The sequence below is a fragment of the Vidua chalybeata genome, chromosome 10, assembly GCF_026979565.1.
Source record: "Vidua chalybeata isolate OUT-0048 chromosome 10, bVidCha1 merged haplotype, whole genome shotgun sequence".
Taxonomy (NCBI): domain Eukaryota; kingdom Metazoa; phylum Chordata; class Aves; order Passeriformes; family Viduidae; genus Vidua; species Vidua chalybeata.
Window position 1 is genome coordinate 17,227,618 of NC_071539.1, and position 5,921 is coordinate 17,233,538.

The window sequence follows — 5,921 nt, forward strand, 5'->3', positions numbered from 1 at the left end:
AGGATCAGGTAACTGAAGATTCCAGTGCTGAGCAGGAGACCTCTCCTGGCTAACCCAGCCACACCTCCTTGCATCTCATGGACTTAAGGAGCACAAGTAACAACAGAATAGTTACTAGGCTGTAAACAATTACAGTGACATTTGCATTGGTTTGTCCTGCATCTGTCTTGAACATGGTTTATCCTGCAAGAATAGAGAAATGTTGCTTCACAGAAACTCCAGAGCCAGGACCTGAGGTAGACTTAATTCACACACACATTGTATTTTTTTGACTACTGGGGTGCAAGATGTCATCTTTGGGCTCTGGAGCACTGTGGGATTGTATTTCAGAGTAACAGCTGCTGTTTTAATATCAAAATAAAATTGCAATATGAGAATTAATTTTCCAGTTGCTTCTATTTAATGTTTGTGTTAAGAATTCAAATATTTCGGGGTTGGTATTGAAACTGAGCTCCCACAGGATTTAGACACAGCAGCAGTGTCTGCTCTGGGCAGCAAGCAGGTTTGGGATTAGGTTTGGGCAAGAAAAAAAATGCAGTGACATAAGCTTTCAGGTTTGCCTTAGCACAGTTTCTGTGTAAACAACTGTCATTCCCTTCTGTTAGTCCTGAAATAACTTGTAAAATAAGATGATTGCTTTAGAGCATGAACAGTGAGTAACTGGGTATTTTTTTTTTTTCCCCAAAAGTGGACAGTGAAGAGGGTGGCTTGGCAAAGGTGAACAGGATTATTTAGTCTGCTGGAGCCAGGACTACCTGCCCAAGCTGAGCTCTGAGCAAACTGAGGGGGAATGCTACACGTCTCAGCTACTCCTGGTGAGCTTCCATCTTCTGCAGTACAAGGGTGAAATATGTCACCACTCAGAAAAAGGGGAGTTCAGCTCTGCCACTCCTAGGCAGCACTTTTTCTTTTTTTCAGTGCTGGAAAAGAAAAGTTAAAGTGCAGGTTTGAACAAAGATGCTGGTGATATTTACCTATAAACTGGGTAGAGGAGCTTGGGGTGAAGGGAAATGAGTTAATAGCCTTGGAAGGTGGGGGTCAGGTTAGCTGCTAAAAACTTCCTCTTCAGTAGTGCTGTAAAAACACTCTGCTCTTCCATCCTGGGAGCTGATTAATATCAAATTTCCAGTCCTGCTTGACAGAGTAATGAGTTCAGTGTGATGTTTTTGCATTAAGGCAGTTTTTAGTGTAGTCTATTAACCCTTAGTGTAGCAGTCTGTTAGCTGCTCTTGAAAGGCTTTGGGGAATCTGATTGCAGTCAGTAGAGGCAGCATGTTAATTTTTTCAAAGTCATCTGTGCCTCTAGGACTGCCAGGTCTAAGGTGAATGCTCCCACTACTTGGTTCAGCCTATTCCTCCTTTACTCCAAACTGCTTCACAGTTGAACTTTGTCATGCTGGCAAAGCTGAGATGGTTTTGGGCCCCTGAGCCCTTCGATGTCTGAGGGTAGGAGGGCTGGGAAGGGACCATCCTCAAGGAAGAACAGAGACCATGAATGTGCAAAGCTTAACTTATTGTGGTAATGGATGGGTTAACTTCAAGCAGGAGTTGCAGAATTGCTGCTCAGATGGTCGCATTGTCTGCTGTTCCTGGCTGCTCTCTACAGACACCTCAGCTTCTCAGTCTTTAAAAGCACAGATAACACATCCTTTGTAAACTTTTCTGAGGTGGAAAGCCCTGAGAGACTGATTGCTCTTCAGACTGAGGCTGAAACCCTGGGCAGGGAATGGCTGTGGAAAATGCTTGTGATTACAGTTGCTTTAGCCTAGAGAATAAGTAGGGAGAAAGAGTTTGGTAAAACTTGCCATACATTTCCTGAGCCAGGTACATAATGAAGAAAGTAGTTAGTCATGAAGTAATTAACAGGTAAAATAGCAGGCTATTAATCTGCCAAACCATGTCTTAACTTTGTTTTTCTAACTTTAGAGAGCTCTAAAAAGGCTGGTTTTCTTTTACAACTTCCACATTTCATTAACATTGTTGATTTCAAATCCTGTTTGCTGGACTGAGTGGAAAGTGTAGGGAAGGGCTAATTCCTCAGCCTGTGTAAAGGGACAACTGCTGTTCACTCTTTGGCATCACAGCACAGTCCCTTGCTGGCAGCCTTCTGACAGCAGCCTCTCCCTTAAAAACATGGCTGCATTGCCTCCCAGCAGCAATGTGGCATAATAAAGATGAAAAAGAGCAAGTTGAAATATCTCTTTTGTAAGCAACATTTTAAAAACTTTCCCTCATACTTCAAAGAAACTACAAGCTAAAGAGCTTAGCCTCACCAGTTTAAACTGTGTGAATTTATTAGTAATAATAATACCAATGCCTGCAGTGGTTGAAACTCGTCTAACACTAATAATTTCCATTATTACTGTGGTGCCAGGAAGCTGTGATGGTCTTGTATTGGATGTGAGACCCAGGAGGAGATCAGCTCGGGGAACCTAAAGGTAGAAGCTGCAGTTGCCCTCCTCCCCAAGAGGGTGGTGCTGGTGACAGAGTGCATTGTCCTTGCTCTTGTTTCTGGGCTTGCTGCTTTGGCCAGGTGGGCACTGTTCACTTACTAGATGACACTTTTCTGTGCTGCTGCTGGAGTAGTGATGGGTGTGTGCTGCCAGCCCACAGCAGGATGGCCAGCTCAGTGCTGTGCTGTCCTCTCTTTTCTTCAGGGATGCTAATTTTTGCTTTCAAGACCACGGTGAGGATAATTCGTACAGACTGGAAGAAAGATTGGGCCCTGTCTGGGATGCGTGTGCCATGCATTGTGCATTAACACAGTGTCATTCCCATTCCAACATGCTGCCAATGCACAATCGACCCTGGTCTGAGGATTATCTTCCCCAAGCCGTTTTGGGTTGCTAGGTCCATGGCATCTCCCCTGAATGTTGGATCTGGGCTACTAATGCACCATGTTCCCTGTAATTAAGTGTCTAAGCTCCTGAAGTGTTTTTGTGTAATAGAGGTAATGAATCAAATGATTTTTCTCTGGGGCACTGAGCACCTGGAGCCTGTGGCCATCAGTTAATTACACTGGCTGTGAGCCACCCTGTCCTAGACAGAAGGGCTGGGTTTGTCTCCTTGGATCACAGGCAGCATTTGTTCCACGTCCAGACTAATGTGTGCTGGCTGGTTTGGGACCAGAACAGGTGGTGCAGAAGGGGGAAGGCAGGGATGCATCTTTTGCTGCATCTGACCAATCTGGGCTTTTCTCCCTTCCTGAAATGGTTGGGGTGAGGACACTACAATTGGTTTGTTCAAGGCTTTGCTGGCAGCTGTTTGCCCACAGGAAGCACAGCCCCGTGTCACCTTTGGCCCTTCTTGCCCCTGGACCAGCCTGGCTGCCAGCTGTCCCCAGCAGCAGTGGGGCTTTGCGGGGACAGGGCACTATCAGTCCCTCTGAGAAGCAGTGCCACCCCTCAGTGCTCCACCTTGCACTTTAGAAAGCCCCCAAACAAAAACAACAATAACAAAACCATCAACCAAAGACCCCAAAGCCCTCTAAATCCATTCAGAGGCAAAATGATGTCATTTGAACAGTTTTGTTCTTGTTTTGGTTTTGTTTGTTTTTTCCTGTTGGTAGCTCTTAACAGTGTCCTCTAAGCACCAGGGCCAAGCAGAGGGGCTGAACAGGTGACTTTCCTGCCTGGCTGGCCTTTGCATGGGATTCACCAGGAGGTTCCTCATGTCCTCCTGTCCCCATATCCCCCTGTTCCATATCCTACTTCCCCATGTTCCCTTCTCCCCCTGTCTCCATATCCTCCTGCCTCCCTGTCCCCTGTCCCCATCACCCCATATCTTCTTGTCCCTCTCTCCCTTCCCCAGATCTTCCTGTCCTTGTCCCCATATCCCGCTGTCTCCCTGTCCTCATACCCCACTCTCCCCACCTCCCACTGTCCTCGTCACCCTCTTCCCATCTCCCAATGTCCCCATCTCCCTGTCCCCATCTTCCCTGTATCTACTTGTCCCTCTGTCCCCCTCTCCCCTATCCCCGTATCTTCCTGTCCGCATGCCCATTTCTCCCGCACCCCTTTCCCCACATCCTCCTGTGCTCACGTCCCGCTGTCCCCGTGTCCCCATGTCCCCATGTCCCCCTGTCCCGCGGTCCCCGTGTTCGGCGGATCCGTCCCTGGGGCGCGGGCCCGGCGCGGCCGCAGCGCCCCCTGGCGGCGCTGCGCGCACGGCGCAGCCCGGTGCCGGTGCCGGTGCCGGTCCGGGGGCGCGGCGGGGCCCCGGTGCGGGAGCAGGAAAACACCGGGGATCAGCACATCCCCCGCTCCTGCGGGACGGGGTCCCCAGCCAGGAGGCGGAAGAGCGGGTGGAAGGATGTACCTCCACGCCAAAACACCACCACGAGTCCCTAGCCAAGGGCGGCAGGATGATGAGTAGCAGATGATGAGGCCGGAGGGAATGTCTCATGTGATAAGAAAGGAAGGTTAAAAAAAGCTCATAACCGCTAGTCATCAAATAAAGTTTTTGGATAGTAGTTCTTGAAAACATTTCCCTGTGGATATGCCAGCTGCACATTCATTCAGAATCCCTGCTGTGAAGCCTCTGTATGTGGAGAACACGGTCTTCTCCTCTTTGGGCGGAGAGCCAAACTCACCCCTGACAACTGGCAGGAGCTAAGCAGGTCAGGCTTAAAAAGCAGAGGAATAGGTGTGTACAAGTCTGAATAATAACCAGAGCACTGGGCAACAAGGTGCCTTTTGGCGTCTGCTTGGATCACAAATTATCATTCTGACTACAGATATGTCCACTGGGCCAAGCACTGCATTGCTATTTGCAAGCACAGGGAAACCTTGCACAGCAAACATGGTCAAGGCCTGAAATATTGTGTTTGAAGGATTTTAGATCCAGCTATGCCAAGTATTTTGCTTAGGTGGTCATTGCCTGTTGTCTTGACTGGAGTGATTTGTTAGGCCAGACCTGGAGTAATATTCTTGTCCTCAGTGACCAAGTCACTCTGGAAATACAGAGGAAAAAAAAGGAAGCAGGGAAAAACTGAGGCAAAACAAAGTCTATTTAACTACATGTATCTTTAAAGTTTCAAGCTGGACCCGTTCTTCCAGTGTCTGTTTCTTTTGCTGTGTAGCCAATCTCCCTTACTGGCTTTCTCAGCTACAAAATTCCTCTCTTGGGACAGGTCAAGGAAAAGATAATTGCTGTCTGCTGCCCACCCCCACGATCCTGGGGAAGCCTCATTCACCCTCCCTGACTGCAGGTGTGTGACATGGTCTGTGACAGCTTATCAAATGATACAATCCCCAGCACCCTGCTCCAGGAGATTTGTCTGCACCTCATCTTGGAGCTCATCTCTTTGGGCTCAGCTCTGTCTGAGCGTTTTCAGTTAAGCCCAGCGTGTGTTGGCTATATCCAAACGCTGGTATTCGGATACAAGACCAAAAACCAAGCACCGAGGGAAGGAATTCTGCTGTTGGTTATCCAGCTACGTGGCCAACATTCCCATGCAGTGAACACAGAGAAAATAACAGCACAATCCAGCTGCTTAAGAACTTATAGGCTGAAGGATTACAGCTGCTTTAACAGACAGAAAGGAGCTAATGTATTTCCTGTGGCTACACATCCTGCCTCAGCCCATATCCCTCCGTTAATTACTCCAGGGGGAACAGCCTTTCCTTTGCTGCCTTGTGGTGGCCCCGCGCCAGCGGGGATGGGCAGCGACTGGGCTCCTTGAGCCGGGGTCACGGCAACGACTTTTCCTGGACGTATCCCACGGGACGGCACAGCCAGCACCGCGGCCCAGGCCACAGACACAGCGAAGGGGACGCGTCCCGCCGCCGCATTGACCTCTCCGCTCTTCTATGAAATACGGCCCGCGGCCCTTCTATTCTAGAGCATACGGCTGGCGGCGGCCCGCCCCGCCCGTGACGGCATCGGCGCGCGGTGGCGCTGCGCCGCTACTCGGGACACCT